Genomic DNA, 19,642 nt, shown 5'->3' with positions numbered 1-19,642 from the left:
GTGGTCGCTGCCTTGGCCATCGTGGTTTCCTTCCCTTTTTTATTGAATCTGGCAGACGACCTTTGGCCGCCTACCTTGCCTCGCCTCGCACTGGCAGGACATGCCCGGCTGCTGAGGCGGTGACCAGACGGCTTGCCCGCGGCCGCACAAAGCGGACAATTGGGCGTGGCCGTACAGGCGGCCGCCTTATGGTCCCGACTGCCGCATCTATAGCAGCAGTCGGACCTATCCTCGGCAGAAGTGCACCGCTGACTGGTGTGGCCAACACCAAGGCAACGGTAACACTGCAGAGGCCGGACACTCAGGGCCTCCACGGCTGCCTGGGTCCAGCCGACGGTTATCCGGCCCGCGACAGCAACCTTGCGAGCGGCCGCGGCAGGACATCGGACCCAGAGGGTGCCCAATCCCGAGGGGGAAGACCGGATTTCGCCGGTATTGATGTCCCCCTCGCTGCACCCGCCCACGCGGGCAACAGCCGCGGCGACCTCCGCCGGCGTGGTCGAATCGACCAGGCCGCGCACCCTAAGGTCAGCTTTTTTGACCGGACGCGCGACCTTTACGCCGGTGCCTGCCAGCGCTTCCGCCACTTTTGTGGCGAGGACGGTGGCCTTGGCGGCCCCATCGGTACCAGGGACCTCCAAAATTAACCCCCCAGTCACCGCCCTTCGCGGCCGCAGCGAGGCGATGCCAATTTCTGCCAGGTCCACCTTGGACCTGGCAGTGGCCATCGCCTGCGCGTAAGTAATGTCCACGCCAGACGGAACCGTTATGGTAACCGCTGCTGTGCGTGGCGGTCGAGGAGGCAGGGGTGTCTTCCTGGGGGCCGCCGGGACCACCCGTCCTTTTTTATTCGCGGCCGAAGTGGCCCTGGCAGCCGCCTTTTTGGCCTTCCGGCCAACCACCTGGGACCACGCCTCCTGGGGTGGAGGCGCGGCGGAGGGTGGGGCCAATTCTGCTCGCGGTCGAGCGGGCTCCGTCTGGGCCGCTTTAGCCGCCCCAGCTTTCCCACCTTTCTTCTTCTTCTGCGCCCTCCGCCGCACCCTGTCCGAAGACTGTGAGGGGACGGACGGCCCAGGTGCCACCGATCTCACGGCCGAGTCCGTTCGCGGCGCGAGCTCCCTCCTGAATGACGCCAATTTGGAGTCTATCAGGGCGCCTACTTGCGCCAGAAAATCTGCGGGCGCAGCCACAGGTGGTGGCGAGGACTTTTCTTGCCCGGAGCGATGGCAATCCCGGGCGCCCACGATCGGCGGCGATACTGAGCTCTCTGCCGGGCGCGGCGGCGGAGGCATTGCGGCAGCAGCCGTTCTCGCCTCCACCACCTGCCGGAGCCGGGCCACCTCCGCCTGCAGCTCCGTCATTTGCCCCCTGAGGACGGCATTTTCGGCCTCCAGGACACGCGTGGCGTCGGTAGCCGATCTCACTGCCAGCTCGGACACCCCTACCCTGCCGTTTAAGGCGGCCACCCTCAGGGCGCGGGCCAAGTTGCCCTTCAGCCCCTTTGACACGCCGGAGATCCTGGCCACCTCATCCAGGCTCTCCAATATAGCTGCCGCGACATCCCGCGTCGGACGGTTGCGGAAATTTTCCGCGATATCCGTCTCGTCCGGGAGCGGGACGCTCGACCGCGATGGTCTCGGCACGGGGGCACCCGGGTCGAATATAGCCGCCACCTCCCTTGCCTCGGCCTCCAACTGCGAGGCCTCGGCCAGCCTAAGTTTGGCCTCTGCGAGGCCAACATATTCGCCGGTCGTCGGCGGCCGTCCTCTCTTCCTCGCCGACGACGAGCCCGGGACACTCTGCGATGAGTGGTGGGAGGAGACAGAGAAATCTGACTCCTCCCCCTCATCGCACTCACCAAGGCCCGCTGCGGTCCTCTTTTTGCCGCGTGTTGCCGAATGCCTCCGCGACACCGGCTCTGTACATCTCTTGAGGCACACGATAGGCCCGCGCACCTCAGCCTCACGCTCGTTTCCCCCCTCCCCGGTTGTTTGTGAAAAAGTAGACTCCATACTTAATCCCACGAGTGTGGTCGGAAAGGAGGTCACCCCGGGTAGAGCCGCCATACCCGGGGAAGGCTAATACGCCCGGGGGGTCGCCAGGTACCCCGGGGTTGTCCGCTAACGATTGGTGCACCCACCAACCATAGCTGGCGCTTACTCCAGCTACGCCCTCTTCACCGCGCAACACTGCTTGGGGCTAGGGATTTTTTAGAGAGGTTGTCATCCTCGCGGCCCGGCCGGTTAAGGCAAGACCCCCGTTCCTGTAAAACATGACCACAGGTTTACGGTATGTGTCCGACTTTAGTTGGCCCCTCACCTCAAGCCACTCCGGCATGGTAGAACCTGCCAGGGAATAAATTCCCCTCCGGCACAGCCTTGAGGATCATTAGGGCACGAAGCCCCCCCACCACGACAAGGTAGCGGACACGGGGGGGAACCTTGACATAACCTTTTTTTTTTTTTTTTTTTTATTTTACGTGGAGGAAATCTGCTCGCCAGACACCCCCGCCCCGCCCGGGGGAGCGGAAAGAGGGTAGTGTGGGGTTTGACCCACTAAAACCTCCACGGCGACCTGAGGTCGCAGAACCGATCGCTGGCGATTCAACGGGGGAGCCACGGGAACTCTTGAAGAACACTACCGCGGCTCCCCCTCGCCTGGCCGGCCATCAGGATGGTAACGATGGCCGGCCGCGTCCCGGGGGGAAATAAAATAAATCCTCCCCCCTAAAATCCAATTAAATTCGGCGGCGCGTGGGGTCGCACCCCGCAACGCCCCGACACGGCGACCGCGCGATAGGTGACCAGGGCCCCCGCCCTGTTCACAGCGGCCGCCGGGGGGACGACGAGTATATTGGACGAGGATCACAGTTAACCCTCGCCTCCTTCAGGCGACTCGTCATCCCCCACTCCCAACAGTGGACTCCTCCTCTGTTGGCGGGCGGCGGGCAATGAAACCAGCATATTCTGGTACACCCGCCGCCCGCCTAATCTCAGCTGCCCGAGGTTTCTCGGCGTGGGCGCGCACGCCGTCCCCGGGCACGTCGGGCGGGATCTGTAAGCTCCCGATCCCGCTCGGCAGCCTCCTTTCGCGACATAACCTCCTCGCAGAAAGAGATTGCTGCCGCCCACTTCCCCGGGCTCTCCAGCATGGCCCCAACTAGGCTGGAGAGTGCGAGGTCGTGACCGACTTCACGTTTTAGGACTCGGCGCAGCGCTGAAAAGGCGGGACATTCCTCCAGCGTGTGCTGCGCCGAGTCTTCCTCCGCGCCACAGTGGTGGCACACCGTCGTCGCTTCCCGCCCGATGCGACACAGGTAGACACCGAAGCAGCCATGCCCGGTGAACACCTGCGTCGCTCGGTAGGAGAGCCTGCCATGCCGTCTCTCCCGCCACGTGGTGAAGTGCGGCAGGAGTGCCCCGGGGACGCGCTCGCCGGCGTGGGAGCAAAGCTCGGCACGCCATCTGGCGAGCGCTAGTCTCCGGGCCTGGAGCTCGAAGCCCCCGACCGTCTCTCGCTCCGGCGGGGCCCCTCGAGCACGGCTGGCGATGCTTGTGCGCCTATAAACATAGGCGCGCACCGCCGCCTGATGCTCGAAGGGAAGTTCTCCCGCCAGAGCAAGCGCCGCCACGGTAGACGTGGTGCGGTAACCTCTTATGATGCGGATGGCCATCCGCCTCTGCAGCCGGCGCAACAACAGCGTGTTGCGCCGGCTGGACATCACGTACGGCGCCCATATTGGGGCACCGTATAAGGCCATAGACCGCACCACGCCCAGGTATAGGCGGCGCACCAAATCTCCCGGTCCCCCGAGGTTGGGCAGCAGGCGGCCCAAAGAGGCCGCCGCCTTTTCGACTCGGGGGACGAGACGGTCGAGATGCGCATCGAAGCTCCAGCGGCTGTCGAGGATCAGTCCGAGATATTTCAACTGGGACGTCACCTCGACGCAGGCTTCTCCAACCCGGATCCACGATCTGGCCGGTGGCCGAGACCGAGGCCGTCCGTGGAACCAGACAGCCTCGGCCTTCTCCGGGGCTATTTCCAGCCCCAGATCGCGGATCCTCGCGACGACGGCTGCCACCGCAACCTCTGCTCGTCGGATGGTCCTCTCGAAGGTACTTCCGACGGCGACCACCAACGTGTCGTCCGCGTAGCAGACGAGGGTGGCTCCGTCGGGCAGGGAGACCTTCTCCAGGACCGCGTTGTAACCCAGGTCCCACAGGAGCGGTCCTAAAACGGACCCCTGCGGGACCCCGCGGTCCACTTCCCTCCGTATCATCCCGCACCGGCCCGGGTATTCAACCCACCTGTCCCGCAGGTAGGCCCCGATCACCCGCCTCAGATAGGGAGGCACCTGGTGATCAACAAGGGCCCCCCTAATGGCGGACCAGGGCAGGGTGTTGAACGCATTGACGATGTCAATGGACACCGCCAAGCACACCCCGCCCCTTGCCACGGCATTGTCCGAGAGGGACTTGAGACGGTCGATAGCGTCGACCGTCGATCGCCCCTCCCGGAAGCCAAACTGGCAGTCCGCCAGATCGGGACCGTCGCGGGACAGGTGTCTGGAGAGGCGGGCAACAATGATCTTCTCGAAGATCTTGCCCGCCTCATCCAGGAGACAAATGGGCCGGTACGCGGAGGGAGAATCCCCCGGCCTCCCATCCTTCCTCAAGAGGACCATCCGACTTTCTCTCCATAGGTCGGGGAACGTCCCCGACCTCAGGAGCCCAGAGTAGAGGCTCCTCAGCCTCTCCCCCAGGACGCTCGCGGCGAGCAACCAGACCCGGCCGGGTATACCGTCCGGCCCCGGGGCGGTATTCTTGCCCCGGAGCCATTTGACGACCCCGGCCATCTCCTCCGGCGCGACCTCAAGATCCGGGGACCACTCATGTTCCTCTCGCTCAGGGACGGGCCGGGACGCCTCCCCGCTAACGGGGAATAAAGCGTCCACGACCCGCCCGAGCAGCCCCGGATCCAGGCTCTCCGTCACGGGGGGCGCCCAGGGACGCAATCGTCCCAATGCCATCTTGTATGGGCGCCCCCACGGATCTCGGTTCAGAGAGCCGAGGAGATCGCGCCAGGCCTGGTCCTTTGCCCGCCTGATGGCCAGCTGCAGGGCGACCACCTTCTCCCGATATAGCCCGTACAGCTGGGCAGCCAGCACGTCGTCCGTTCGTCGTCGTCGACGGGCGCGAGCGTACTGGCGTCGCGCGCGAACGCACTCGGTGCGTAATTCCGCTATCTCGCGCGACCACCAGTACACCGCCTTCCTCGGGAAGACCCTGGCCCGGGGCATGGCGACGTCGCAAACCGACGTCATTGCGCCCCGGAACCAATGGGCCTCCTCATTCCCCTCGACTGGCCCGGTCGGTGTTGCTGGCCAGGCCACGACGTGGGCTGCCGCCATCAGAGCGTCCTGGTCGAGGCGCTTCAGCGCCCACCGCGGTCGAGGCGAACCTTCATCGGCGGGGCGACGACGGAGTGTCGACGGTGGGGCGGCGGAGAGGTCGAGAACTATGTATCTGTGGTCAGACAACGTCTCGACCCCTTCCGCCACCCTCCACCCCGTAATACGGCGCGCGGCCGGGGGCGTTGCCCACGAAAGGTCAACGATGGACCCCCCGTTATGCCGCACGCACGTATGGACCGAGCCCGTGTTCAGGAGACGGAGCTCCAGTCCCGCCGCCCAATCAAGCACCTCCTGGCCCCTCGAGTCAGTCCCGGGGGAACCCCAAGCCGTGGCCTTGGCATTGAAGTCCCCCAGGACCAGCACCGGACGGGGATGGCAGCGGGAGACGCATCTCCCTACCCCGTCCAGATACTGCTCAAACTCTTCGAGGGACCACCTTGGAGGTGCGTATACCGCCACAAACGCGGTGCCGCCCCAATCAACGGCCACGTATCCCAGGCCGCGCTCGATAAGCGAGCACGGCGGGGACCCCGGCCTCCCAGCCCAAATAATCGCGGCGGAGCCAATCGAGTCCCCCATCCAGTGTGGATGTTTGGGGACCCTGTGCGGCTCCGCCACGACTGCCAACCCGGCACCCCGCTCGGCCATGCATTGAAACAGGAGGTCCTGCGCCCTGGCCGAGCAGTTGAGGTTAACTTGTATTATCGGGCCCGGGGGCCCCATTACACAGCCGTGTCCATCGCCGTCACGGCCGCGGATGCGGTGGCGTCTGGGACTTTAGTGGCCCCATCCGCCCACGCGGGCGCGGCGGTAGCATCAGGCGGTGCCGCCTTTTCGTTGCTGGCCACGGTGGTCGCTGCCTTGGCCATCGTGGTTTCCCTCCCCTTTTTATTAAATCTGGCAGACGGCCTTTGGCCGCCTCCCCTGCCCCGCCCCGCACTGGCAGGACAAGCCCGGCTGCCGAGGCGGTGACCAGAGGTCTTGCCCGCGCCCGCACAAAGCGGGCAATTGGGCGTGGCCGTACAGGCTGCCACCTTATGGTCCCGACTGCCGCATCTATAACAGCAGTCGGACCTATCCTCGGCAGCAGTGCACCGCTGACTGGTGTGGCCAATACCAAGGCAACGGTAACACTGCAGAGGCCGGGCACTCAGGGCCTCCACGGCTGCCTGGGTCCAGCCGACGGTTATCCGGCCGGCGACAGCGACCCTGCGAGCGGCCGCGGCAGGACATCGGACCCAGAGGGTGCCCAATCCCGAGGGGGAAGACCGGATTTCGCCGGTATTGATGTCCCCCTCGCTGCACCCGCCCACGCGGGCAACAGCCGCAGCGACCTCCGCCGGCGTGGTCGAAACGACCAGGCCGCGCACCCTAAGGTCAGCTTTTTTGACCGGTCGGGCGACCTTTACGCCGGTGCCTGCCAGCGCTTCTGCCACTTTTGTGGCGAGGACGGTGGCCTTGGCGGCCCCATCGGTGCCAGGGACCTCCAAAATTAACCCCCCAGTCACCGCCCTTCGCGGCCTCAGCGAGGCGATGCCAATTTCTGCCAGGTCCACCTTGGACCTGGCAGTGGCCATCGCCTGCGCGTAGGTCATCTCCACGCCAGTCGGAACCGTTATGGTAACCGCTGCTGTGCGTGGCGGACGTGGAGGCAGGGGTGTCTTCCTGGGGGCCACCGGGACCACCCGTCCTCTTTTATTCGCGGCCGCAGTGGCCTTGGCAGCCGCCTTTTTGGCCTTCCGGCCAACCACCTGAGACCACGCCTCCTGGGGTGGAGGCGCGGCGGAGGGTGGGGCCAATTCTGCTCGCGGTCGAGCGGGCTTCGTCTGGGCCGCTTTAGCCGCCCCAGCTTTCTCACCTTTCTTTTTCTTCTTCGCCCTCCGCCCCACCCTGTCCGAAGACTGTGAGGGGACGGACGGCCCAGGGGCCACCGATCGTAGGGCTGAGTCCGTTCGCGGCGCGAGCTCCTTCCTGAATGACGCCAATTTGGCGTCTATCAGGGCGCTTATCTGCACCAGAAAATCTGCGGGCGCAGCCGCAGGTGGGGGCGAGGACTTTTCTTGCCCGGAGCGTTGGCAGTCCCGGGCGGCGACGATCGGCGGCAATACTGAGCCCACTCCCGGGCGCGGCGGCGGAGGCATTGCGGCAGCAGCCGTTCTCGCCTCCACCACCTGCCGGAGCCGGGCCACCTCCGCCCGCAGCTCCGTCATTTGCCCCCTGAGGACGGCATTCTCGGCCTCCAGGGCACGCGTGGCCTCAGTAGCTGACCTCACTGCCAGCTCCGACACCCCTACCCTGCCGTTTAAGGCGGCCACCCTCAAGGCGCGGGCCAAATTGCCCTTCAGCCCCTTTGACACGCCGGAGATCCTGGCCACCTCATCCAGGCTCTCCAATATAGCGGCCGCGACATCCCGCGTCGGACGGTTGCGAAAATTTTCCGCTATATCCGTCTCGTCCGGAAGCGGGACGCTCGACCGCGATGGTCTCGGCACGGGGGCTCCCGGGTCGAATATCGTCGCCACCTCCCTTGCCTCGGCCTCCAGCTGCGAAGCCTCGGCCAGCCTAAGTTTGGCCTCTGCGAGGCCAACATATTCGCCGGTCGTCGGCGGCCGTCCTCTCTTCCTCGCTGACGACGAGCCCGGGACACTCTGCGATGAGTGGTGGGAGGAGACAGAGAAATCTGACTCCTCCCCCTCATCGCACTCACCAAGGCCCGCTGCGGTCCTCTTTTTGCCGCGTGTTGCCGAATGCCTCCGCGACACCGGCTCTGTGCATCTTTTGAGGCGCACGATAGGCCCGCGCACCTCCCCCTCACGCTGACCTTGACATAACCTTTTTTTTTTTTTTTTTTTTATTTTACGTGGAGGAAATCTGCTCGCCAGACACCCCCGCCCCGCCCGGGGGAGCGGGACGAGAGTAGTGTGGGGATCGACCCACTAAAACCTCCACGGCGACCTGAGGACGCAGGACCGATCGCTGGCGATTCAACGGGGGAGCCACGGGAACTCTTGAAGAACACTACCGCGGCTCCCCCTCGCCTGGCCGGCCATCAAGGTGGTAACGATGGCCGGCCGCGTCCCGGGGGGAAATAAAATAAATCCTCCCCCCTAAAATCCATTTAAATTCGGCGGCGCGAGGGGTCGCACCCCGCACCGCCCCGACACGGCGACCGCGCGATAGGTGACCAGGGCCCCCGCCCTGATCACAGCGGCCGCCAGGGGGACGACGAGTATGTTGGAGGAGGATCACAATTAGCCCTCGCCTCCTTCAGGCGACTCGTCATCCCCCACTCCCAACAGTGGACGTCATCCTCTGTTGGCGGGCGGCGGGCAATGAAACCAGCATATTCTGGTACACCCGCCGCCCGCCTAATTCTCAGCTGCCCGGGGTTTCTCGGCGTGGGCGCGCACGCCGTCCCCGGGCACGTCGGGCGGGATCGGTTAGCTCCCGATCCCGCTCGGCAGCCTCCTTCCGCGACATAACCTCCTCGCAGAAAGAGATTGCTGCCGCCCACTTTCCCGGGCTCTCCAGCATGGCCCCAACTAGGCTGGAGAGTGCGAGGTCGTGACCGACTTCCCGTTTTAGGACCCGGCGCAGCGCTGAAAAGGCGGGACATTCCTCCAGCGTATGCTGCGCCGAGTCTTCCTCCGCGCCACAGTGGTGGCACACCGTCGTCGCTTCCCGCCCGATGCGACACAGGTAGTCACCGAAGCAGCCATGCCCGGTGAACACCTGCGTCGCTCGGTAGGAGAGCCTGCCATGCCGTCTCTCCCGCCACGAGGTGAAGTGCGGCAGGAGAGCCCCGGGGACGCGCTCGCCGGCGTGGGAGCAAAGCTCGGCACGCCATCTGGCGAGCGCTAGTCTCCGGGCCTGGAGCTCGAAGCCCTCGACCGTCTCTCGCTCCGGCGGGGCCCCTCGAGCACGGCTGGCGATGCTTGTGCGCCTATAAACATAGGCGCGCACCGCCGCCTGAAGCTCGAAGGGAAGTTCTCCCGCCAGAGCAAGCGCCGCCACGGTAGACGCGGTGCGGTAACCTCTTATGAGGCGGATGGCCATCCGCCTCTGCAGCCGGCGCAACAACAGCGTGTTGCGCCGGCTGGTCATCACGTACGGCGCCCATATTGGGGCACCGTATAAGGCCATAGACCGCACCACGCCCAGGTATAGGCGGCGCACCAAATCTCCCGGTCCCCCGAGGTTGGGCAGCAGGCGGCCCAAAGAGGCCGCCGCCTTTTCGACTCGGGGGACGAGACGGTCGAGATGCGCACCGAAGCTCCAGCGGCTGTCGAGGATCAGTCCGAGATATTTCAACTCGGACTTCACCTCGACGCAGGCTTCCCCAACCCGGATCCACGATCTGGCCGGTGGCCGAGACCGAGGCCGTCCGTGAAACCAGACAGCCCCGGCCTTCTCCGGGGCTATTTTCAGCCCCAGATCACGGATCCTCGCGACGACGGCTGCCACCGCAACCTCTGCTCGTCGGATGGTCCTCTCGAAGGTACTCCCGACGGCGACCACCAACGTGTCGTCCGCGTAGCAGACGAGGGTGGCACCGTCGGGCAGGGAGGCCTTCTCCAGGACCGCGTTGTAACCCAGGTCCCACAGGAGCGGTCCTAAAACGGACCCCTGCGGGACCCCGCGGTCCACTTCCCTCCGTATCATCCCGCACCGGCCCGGGTATCCAACCCACCTGTCCCGCAGGTAGGCCCCGATCACCCGCCTCAGATAGGGAGGCACCTGGTGATCGACGAGGGCCTCCCTAATGGCGGACCAGGGCAGGGTGTTGAACGCATTGACGATGTCAATGGACACCGCCAAGCACACCCCGCCCCTTGCCACGGCATTGTCCGAGAGGGACTTGAGGCGGTCGATTGCGTCAACCGTCGATCGCCCCTCCCGGAAGCCAAACTGGCAGTCCGCCAGATCTGGGTCGTCGCGGGACAGGTGTCTGGAGAGGCGGGCAACAATGATCTTCTCGAAGATCTTGCCCGCCTCATCCAGGAGACAAACGGGCCGGTACGCGGAGGGAGAATCCCCCGGCCCCCCATCCTTCCTCAAGAGGACCATCCGACTTTCTCTCCATAGGTCGGGGAACGTCCCCGACCTCAGGAGCCCAGAGTAGAGGCTCCTCAGCCTCTCCCCCAGGACGCTCGCGGCGAGCAACCAGACCCGGCCGGGGATACCGTCCGGCCCCGGGGCGGTATTCTTGCCCCGGAGCCCTTTGACGACCGCGGCCATCTCCTCCGGCGCGACCTCAAGATCCGGGGACCACTCATGTTCCTCTGGCTCAGGGACGGGCCGGGACGCCTCCCCGCTGACGGGGAATAAAGCGTCCACGACCCGCCCGAGCAGCCCCGGATCCAGGCTCTCCGTCACGGGGGGCGCCCAGGGACGCAATCGTCCCAAAGCCATCTTGTATGGGCGCCCCCACGGATCTCGGTTCAGAGAGCCGAGGAGATCGCGCCAGGCCCGGTCCTTCGCTCGCCTGATGGCCAGCTGCAGGGCGACCACCTTCTCCCGATATCGCCCATACAGCTGGGCAGCCAGCACGTCGTCCGTACGTCGTCGTCGACGAGCGCGAGCGTACTGGCGTCGCGCGCGGACGCACTCGGTGCGTAATTCCGCTATTTCGCGCGACCACCAATACACCGCCTTCCTCGGGAAGACCCTGGCCCGGGGCATGGCGACGTCGCAAATCGAAGTCATTGCGACCCGGAACCAATGGGCCTCCCCATTCCCGTCGACTGGCCCGGTCGGTGTTGCTGGCCAGGCCACGACGTGGGCTGCCGCCATCAGAGCGTCCTGGTCGAGGCGCTTGAGCGCCCACCGCGGTCGAGGCGAACCTTCATCGGCGGGGCGACGACGGAGTGTCGATGGTGGGGCGGCGGAGAGGTCGAGAACTATGTATCTGTGGTCAGACAACGTCTCGACCCCTTCCGCCACCCTCCACCCCGTAATACGGCGCGCGGCCTGGGGCGTTGCCCACGAAAGGTCAACGATGGACCCCCCGTTATGCCGCACGCACGTATGGACCGAGCCCGTGTTCAGGAGACGGAGCTCCAGTCCCGCCGCCCAATCCAGCACCTCCCGGCCCCTCGAGTCAGTCCCGGGGGAACCCCAAGCCGTGGCCTTGGCATTGAAGTCCCCCAGGACCAGCACAGGACGGGGATGGCAGCGGGAGACGCATCTCCCTACCCCGTCCAGATACTGCTCAAACTCCTCGAGGGACCACCTTGGAGGTGCGTATATCGCCACAACCGCGGTGCCGCCCCAATCGACGGCCACGTATCCCAGGCCGCGCTCGATAAGCGAGCACGGCGGGGACCCCGGCCTCCCAGCACAAATAATCGCGGCGGAGCCAATCGAGTCCCCCATCCAGTGTGGATGTTTGGGGACCCTGTGCGGCTCCGCCACGACTGCCAACCCGGCACCCCGCTCGGCCAGGCATTGAAACAGGAGATCCTGCGCTCTGGCCGAGCAGATGAGGTTAACTTGTATTATCGGGCCCGGGGGCCCCATTACACAGCCGTGTCCATCGCCGTCACGGCAGCGCATGCGGTGGCGTCTGGGACTTTAGTGGCCCCATCCGCCCCCGCGGGCGCGGCGGTAGCATCAGGCGGTGCCGCCTTTTCGTTGCTGGCCACGGTGGTTGCTGCCTTGGCCATCGTGGTTACCTTCCCTTTCTTATAAAGTCTGGCAGACGGCCTTTGGCCGCCTACCTTGCCTCGCCTCACACTGGCAGGACATGCCCGGCTGCCGAGTCGGTGGCCAGACGGCTTGCCCGCGCCCGCACAAAGCGGACAATTGGGCGTGGCCGTACAGGCTGCCACCTTATGGTCCCGACTGCCGCATCTATAGCAGCAGTCGGACCTATCCTCGGCAGAAGTGCACCGCTGACTGGTGTGGCCAACACCAAGGCAACGGTAACACTGCAGAGGCCGGGCACTCAGGGCCTCCACGGCTGCCTGGGCCCAGCCGACGGTTATCCGGCCCGCGACAGCAACCTTGCGAGCGGCCGCGGCAGGACATCGGACCCAGAGGGTGCCCAATCCCGAGGGGGAAGACCGAATTTCGCCGGTATTGATGTCCCCCTCGCTGCACCCGCCCACGCGGGCAACAGCCGCAGCGACCTCCGCAGGCGTGGTCGAATCGACCAGGCCGCGCACCCTAAGGTCAGCTTTTTTGACCGGACGCGCGACCTTTGCGCCGGTGCCTGCCAGCGCTTCCGCCACTTTTGTGGCGAGGACGGTGGCCTTGGCGGCCCCATCGGTGCCAGGGACCTCCAAAATTAACCCCCCAGTCACCGCCCTTCGCGGCCTCAGCGAGGCGATGCCAATCTCTGCCAGGTCAACCTTGGACCTGGCAGTGGCCATCGCCTGCGCGTAAGTAATGTCCACGCCAGACGGAACCGTTATGGTAACCGCTGCTGTGCGTGGCGGTCGAGGAGGCAGGGGTGTCTTCCTGGGGGCCGCCGGGACCACCCGTCCTTTTTTATTCGCGGCCGCAGTGGCCTTGGCAGCCGCCTTTTTGGCCTTCCGGCCAACCACCTGGGACCACGCCTCCTGGGGTGGAGGCGCGGCGGAGTGTGGGGCCAATTCGGCTCGCGGTCGAGCGGGCTCCGTCTGGGCCGCTTTAGCCGCCCCAGCTTTCCCACCTTTCTTCTTCTTCTTCGCCCTCCGCCCCACCCTGTCCGAAGACTGTGAGGGGACGGATGGCCCAGGGGCCACCGATCGCAGGGCCGAGTCCGTTCGCGGCGCGAGCTCCTTCCTGAATGACGCCAATTTGGCGTCTATCAGGGCGCCTATTTGCGCCAGAAAATCTGCGGGCGCAGCCGCAGGCGGTGGCGAGGACTTTTCTTGCCAGGAGCGATGGCAATCCCGGGCGCCGACGATCGGCGGCGGTACTGAGCCCTCTCCCGGGCGCGGTGGCGGAGGCATTGCGGCAGCAGCCGTTCTCGCCTCCACCACCTGCCGGAGCCGTGCCACCTCCGCCTGCAGCTCCGTCATTTGTCCCCTGAGGACGGCATTCTCGGCCTCCAGGACACGCGTGGCGTCGGTTGCTGACCTCACTGCCAGCTCCGACACCCCTACCCTGCCGTTTAAGGCGGCCACCCTCAGGGCGCGGGCCAAGTTGCCCTTCAGCCCCTTCGAAACGCCGGAGATCCTGGCCACCTCATCCAGGCTCTCCAATATAGCGGCCGCGACATCCCGCGTCGGACGGTTGCGGAAATTTTCCGCGATATCCGTCTCGTCCGGGAGCGGGACGCTCGACCGCGATGGTCTCGGCACAGGGGCTCCCGGGTCGAATATCGCCGCCACCTCCCTTGCCTCGGCCTCCAGCTGCGAAGCTTCGGCCAACCTAAGTTTGGCCTCTGCGAGGCCAACATATTCGCCGGTCGTCGGCGGCCGTCCTCTCTTCCTCGCTGACGACGAGCCCGGGACACTCTGCGATGAGTGGTGGGAGGAGACAGAGAAATCTGACTCCTCCCCCTCATCGCACTCACCAAGGCCCGCTGCGGTCCTCTTTTTGCCGCGTGTCGCCGAATGCCTCCGCGACACCGGCTCTGTGCATCTTTTGAGGCGCACGATAGGCCCGTGCACCTCCCCCACACACTCGTTTCCCCCCTCCCCGGTTGTTTGTGAAAAAGTAGACTCCATACTTAATCCCACGAGTGTGGTCGGAAAGGAGGTCACCCCGGGTAGAGCCGCCATACCCGGGGAAGGCTAATACGCCCGGGGGGTCGCCAGGTACCCCGGGGTTGTCCGCTAACGATTGGTGCACCCACCAACCATAGCTGGCGCTTACTCCAGCTACGCCCTCTTCACCGCGCAACACTGCTTGGGGCTAGGGATTTATTAGAGAGGTTGTCATCCTCGCGGCCCGGCCGGTTAAGGCAAGACCCCCGTTCCTGTAAAACATGACCACAGGTTTACGGTATGTGTCCGACTTTAGTTGGCCCCTCACCTCAAGCCACTCCGGCATGGTAGAACCTGCCAGGGAATAAATTCCCCGCCGGCACAGCCTTGAGGATCATTAGGGCACGAAGCCCCCCCACCACGACAAGGTAGCGGACATGGGGGGGAACCTTGACATAACCTTGACATAACCTTGACATAACCTTGACATAACCTTTTTTTTTTTTTTTTTTTTTTTTTATTTTACGTGGAGGAAATCTGCTCGCCAGACACCCCCGCCCCGCCCGGGGGAGCGGGACGAGGGTAGTGTGGGGTTTGACCCACTAAAACCTCCACGGCGACCTGAGGACGCAGGACCGATCGCTGGCGATTCAACGGGGGAGCCACGGGAACTCTTGAAGAACACTACCGCGGCTCCCCCTCGCCTGGCCGGCCATCAAGATGGTAACGATGGCCGGCCGCGTCCCGGGGGGAGATAAATCCTCCCCCCTAAAATCCATTTAAATTCGGCGGCGCGAGGGGTCGCACCCCGCACCGCCCCGACACGGCGACCGCGCGATAGGTGACCAGGGCCCCCGCCCTGATCACAGCGGCCGCCGGGGGGACGACGAGTATATTGGAGGAGGATTACAGTTAACCCTCGCCTCCTTCAGGCGACTCGTCATCCCCCACTCCCAACAGTGGAGGTCCTCCTCTGTTGGCGGGCGGCGGGCAATGAAACCAGCATGTTCTGGTACACCCGCCGCCCGCCTACTCTCAGCTGCCCGGGGTTTCTCGGCGTGGGCGCGCACGCCGTCCCCGGGCACGTCGGGCGGGATCTGTAAGCTCCCGATCCCGCTCGGCAGCCTCCTTCCGCGACATAACCTCCTCGCAGAAAGAGATTGCTGCCGCCCACTTCCCCGGGCCCTCCAGCATGGCCCCAACTAGGCTGGAGAGTGCGAGGTCGTGGCCGACTACTCGTTTTAGGACTCGGCGCAGCGCTGAAAAGGCGGGACATTCCTCCAGCGTGTGCTGCGCCGAGTCTTCCTCCGCGCCACAGTGGTGGCACACCGTCGTCGCTTCCCGCCCGATGCGACACAGGTAGACACCGAAGCAGCCATGCCCGGTGAACACCTGCGTCGCTCGGTAGGAGAGCCTGCCATGCCGTCTCTCCCGCCACGAGGTGAAGTGCGGCAGGAGAGCCCCGGGGACGCGCTCGCCGGCGTGGGAGCAAAGCTCGGCACGCCATCTGGCGAGCGCTAGTCTCCGGGCCTGGAGCTCGAAGCCCTCGACCGTCTCTCGCTCCGGCGGGGCCCCTCGAGCACGGCTGGCGATGCTTGTGCGCCCATAAACATAGGCGCGCACCGCCGCCTGAAGCTCGAAGGGAAGTTCTCCCGCCAGAGCAAGCGCCGCCACTGTAGACGTGGTGCGGTAACCTCTTATGAGGCGGATGGCCATCCGCCTCTGCAGCCTGCGCAACAACAGCGTGTTGCGCCGGCTGGTCATCACGTACGGCGCCCATATTGGGGCACCGTATAAGGTCATAGACCGCACCACGCCCAGGTATAGGCGGCGCACCAAATCTCCCGGTCCCCCGAGGTTGGGCAGCAGGCGGCCCAAAGAGGCCGCCGCCTTTTCGACTCGGGGGACGAGACGGTCGAGATGCGCATCGAAGCACCAGTGGCTGTCGAGGATCAGTCCGAGATATTTCAACTCGGACTTCACCTCGACGCAGGCTTCTCCAACCCGGATCCACGATCTGGCCGGTGGCCGAGACCGAGGCCGTCCGTGGAACCAGACAGCCTCGGCCTTCTCCGGGGCTATTTTCAGCCCCAGATCGCGGATCCTCGCGACGACGGCTGCCACCGCAACTTCTGCTCGTCGGATGGTCCTCTCGAAGGTACTCCCGACGGCGACCACCAACGTGTCGTCCGCGTAGCAGACGAGGGTGGCACCGTCGGGCAGGGAGGCCTTTTCCAGGACCGCGTTGTAACCCAGGTCCCACAGGAGCGGTCCTAAAACGGACCCCTGCGGGACCCCGCGGTCCACTTCCCTCCGTATCATCCCGCACCGGCCCGGGTATTCAACCCACCTGTCCCGCAGGTAGGCCCCGATCACCCGCCTCAGATAGGGAGGCACCTGGTGATCAACGAGGGCCTCCCTAATGGCGGACCAGGGCAGGGTGTTGAACGCATTGACGATGTCAATGGATACCGCCAAGCACACCCCGCCCCTTGCCACGGCATTGTCCGAGAGGGACTTGAGACGGTCGATAGCGTCGACCGTCGATCGCCCCTCCCGGAAGCCAAACTGGCAGTCCGCCAGATCTGGGCCGTCGCGGGACAGGTGTCTGGAGAGGCGGGCAACAATGATCTTCTCGAAGATCTTGCCCGCCTCATCCAGGAGACAAATGGGCCGGTAAGCGGAGGGAGAATCCCCCGGCCTTCCATCCTTCCTCAAGAGGACCATCCGACTTTCTCTCCATAGGTCGGGGAACGTCCCCGACCTCAGGAGCCCAGAGTAGAGGCTCCTCAGCCTCTCCCCCAGGACGCTCGCGGCGAGCAACCAGACCCGGCCGGGGATACCGTCCGGCCCCGGGGCGGTATTCTTGCCCCGGAGCCATTTGACTACCCCGGCCATCTCCTCCGGCGCGACCTCAAGATCCGGGGACCACTCATGTTCCTCTGGCTGAGGGACAGGAAGGGACGCCTCCCCGCTAACGGGGAATAAAGCGTCCACGACCCGCTCGAGCAGCCCCGGATCCAGGCTCTCCGTCACGGGGGGCGCCCAGGGACGCAATCGTCCCAAAGCCATCTTGTATGGGCGCCCCCACGGATCTCGGTTCAGAGAGCCGAGGAGATCGCGCCAGGCCTGGTCCTTCGCTCGCCTGATGGCCAGCTGCAGGGCGACCACCTTCTCCCGATATCGCCCGTACAGCTGGGCAGCCAGCACGTCGTCCGTTCGTCGTCGTCGACGGGCGCGAGCGTACTGGCGTCGCGCGCGAACGCACTCGGTGCGTAATTCCGCTATCTCGCGCGACCACCAGTACACCGCCTTCCTCGGGAAGACCCTGGCCCGTGGCATGGCGACGTCGCAAACCGACGTCATTGCGCCCCGAAACCAATGGGCCTCCCCATTCCCGTCGACTGGCCCGGTCGGTGTTGCTGGCCAGGCCACGACGTGGGCTGTCGCCATCAGAGCGTCCTGGTCGAGGCGCTTCAGCGCCCACCGCGGCTGAGGCGAACCGTCATCGGCGGGGCGACGACGGGTTGTCGATGGTGGGGCGGCGGATAGGTCGAGAACTATGTAACTATGGTCAGACAACGTCTCGACCCCTTCCGCCACCCTCCACCCCGTAATACGGCGCGCGGCCGGGGGTGTTGCCCACGAAAGGTCAACGATGGACCCACCGTTATGCCGCACGCACGTATGGACCGAGCCCGTGTTCAGGAGACGGAGCTCCAGTCCCGCCACCCAATCCAGCACCTCCCGGCCCCTCGAGTCAGTCCCGGGAGAACCCCAAGCCGTGGCCTTGGCATTGAAGTCCCCCAGGACCAGCACCGGACGGGGATGGCAGCGGGAGACGCATCTCCCTACCCCGTCCAGATACTGCTCAAACTCTTCGAGGGACCACCTCGGAGGTGCGTATATCGCCACAACCGCAGTGCCGCCCCAATCGACGGCCACGTATCCCAGGCCGCGCTCGATAAGCGAGCACGGCGGGGACCCCGGCCTCCCAGCCCAAATAATCGCGGCGGAGCCAATCGAGTCCCCCATCCAGTGTGGATGTTTGGGGACCCTGTGCGGCTCCGCCACGACTGCCAACCCGGCACCCCGCTCGGCCATGCATTGAAACAGGAGATCCTGCGCTCTGGCCGAGCAGTTGAGGTTAACTTGTATTATCGGGCCCGGGGGCCCCATTACACAGCCGTGTCCATCGCCGTCACGGCCGCGGATGCGGTGGCGTCTGGGACTTTAGTGGCCCCATCCGCCCCCGCGGGCGCGGCGGTAGCATCAGGCGGTGCCGCCTTTACGTTGCTGGCCACGGTGGTCGCTGCCTTGGCCATCGTGGTTTCCTTCCCTTTTTTATTGAATCTGGCAGACGACCTTTGGCCGCCTACCTTGCCTCGCCTCGCACTGGCAGGACACGCCCGGCCGCCGAGGCGGTGACCAGACGGCCTGCCCGCGCCCGCACAAAGCGGACAATTGGGCGTGGCCGTACAGGCTGCCACCTTATGGTCCCGACTGCCGCATCTATAGCAGCAGTCGGACCTATCCTCGGCAGAAGTGCACCGCTGACTGGTGTGGCCAACATCAAGGCAACGGTAACACTGCAGAGGCCGGGCACTCAGGGCCTCCACGGCTGCATGGGTCCAGCCGACGGTTATCCGGCCCGCGACAGCAACCTTGCGAGCGGCCGCGGCAGGACATCGGACCCAGAGGGTGCCCAATCCCGAGGGGGAAGACCGGATTTCGCCGGTATTGATGTCCCCCTCGCTGCACCCGCCCACGCGGGCAACAGCCGCAGCGACCTCCGCCGGCGTGGTCGAATCGACCAGGCCGCGCACCCTAAGGTCAGCTTTTTTGACCGGACGCGCGACCTTTACGCCGGTGCCTGCCAGCGCTTCCGCCACTTTCGTGGCGAGGACGGTGGCCTTGGCGGCCCCATCGGTACCAGGGACCTCCAAAATTAACCCCCCAGTCACCGCCCTTCGCGGCCTCAGCGAGGCGATGCCAATTTCTGCCAGGTCCACCTTGGACCTGGCAGTGGCCATCGCCTGCGCGTAAGTAATGTCCACGCCAGACGGAACCGTTATGGTAACCGCTGCTGTGCGTGGCGGTCGAGGAGGCAGGGGTGTCTTCCTGGGGGCCGCCGGGACCACCCGTCCTTTTCTATTCGCGGCCGCAGTGGCCTTGGCTGCCGCCTTTTTGGCCTTCCGGCCAACCACCTGAGACCACGCCTCCTGGGGTGGAGGCGCGGCGGAGGGTGGGGCCAATTCTGCTCGCGGTCGAGCGGGCTTCGTCTGGGCCTCTTTAGCCGCCCCAGCTTTCTCACCTTTCTTTTTCTTCTTCGCCCTCCGCCCCACCTTGTCCGAAGACTGTGAGGGGACGGACGGCCCAGGGGCCACCGATCGTAGGGCCGAGTCCGTTCGCGGCGCGAGCTCCTTCCTGAATGACGCCAATTTGGCGTCTATCAGGGCGCCTATTTGCGCCAGAAAATCTGCGGGCGCAGCCGCAGGTGGTGGCGAGGACTTTTCTTGCCCGGAGCGATAGCAATCCCGGGCGTCGACGATCGGCAGCGATACTGAGCCCTTTCCCGGGCGTGGCGGCGGGG

Source organism: Megalopta genalis, unplaced genomic scaffold, assembly GCF_051020955.1.
Source record: "Megalopta genalis isolate 19385.01 unplaced genomic scaffold, iyMegGena1_principal scaffold0025, whole genome shotgun sequence".
Classification (NCBI taxonomy): domain Eukaryota; kingdom Metazoa; phylum Arthropoda; class Insecta; order Hymenoptera; family Halictidae; genus Megalopta; species Megalopta genalis.
The sequence above is the reverse complement of the archived record's forward strand: the minus strand, read 5'-3'. Positions refer to the sequence as shown.